This window comes from Microtus ochrogaster, unplaced genomic scaffold (assembly GCF_000317375.1).
Source record: "Microtus ochrogaster isolate Prairie Vole_2 unplaced genomic scaffold, MicOch1.0 UNK12, whole genome shotgun sequence".
NCBI lineage: Eukaryota > Metazoa > Chordata > Mammalia > Rodentia > Cricetidae > Microtus > Microtus ochrogaster.
In genome coordinates, this window is record NW_004949110.1 from 6,328,145 (window position 1) to 6,328,553 (window position 409).

The following is a 409-nucleotide window of genomic DNA, read 5'->3' on the forward strand; positions in this document are numbered from 1 at the left end:
GCCTCCCGCCCAGCTGGGCGCGGCCCGAAGGCCAAGCGCCGCCCTGCTGGCCCCGCCCCTACGCCACGCCCAGGTTGCCAGGCTCCGCCCGTGACGCGGGGCCACGCCTCCGAACAGGCCCCGCCCAGCCTCGGCTCTACGCGCCTGTGGCCCCCGCCCAGCACCGCGGGGCTGCGGGCGGAAGTCTCGAGGGCACAGTGACCAGCTGGGTGGTGGCCCGAGGACGGTGGGCACCCGCGTCTGCAGCGCTCTCCATTGGAAACCCAGGCCTTCTGCCATCAGCCTGCGGGATAGCCGTCAGAGCCCGGAGGGTGTCCTCGATCCAGGGGTCTCCTGCAAACCGCCGTGGCGCGTTCTTCTCGGGGCTCTGTGACGTCGCTAAAAGACACCTGCTGCAGGGCCTCGGCCG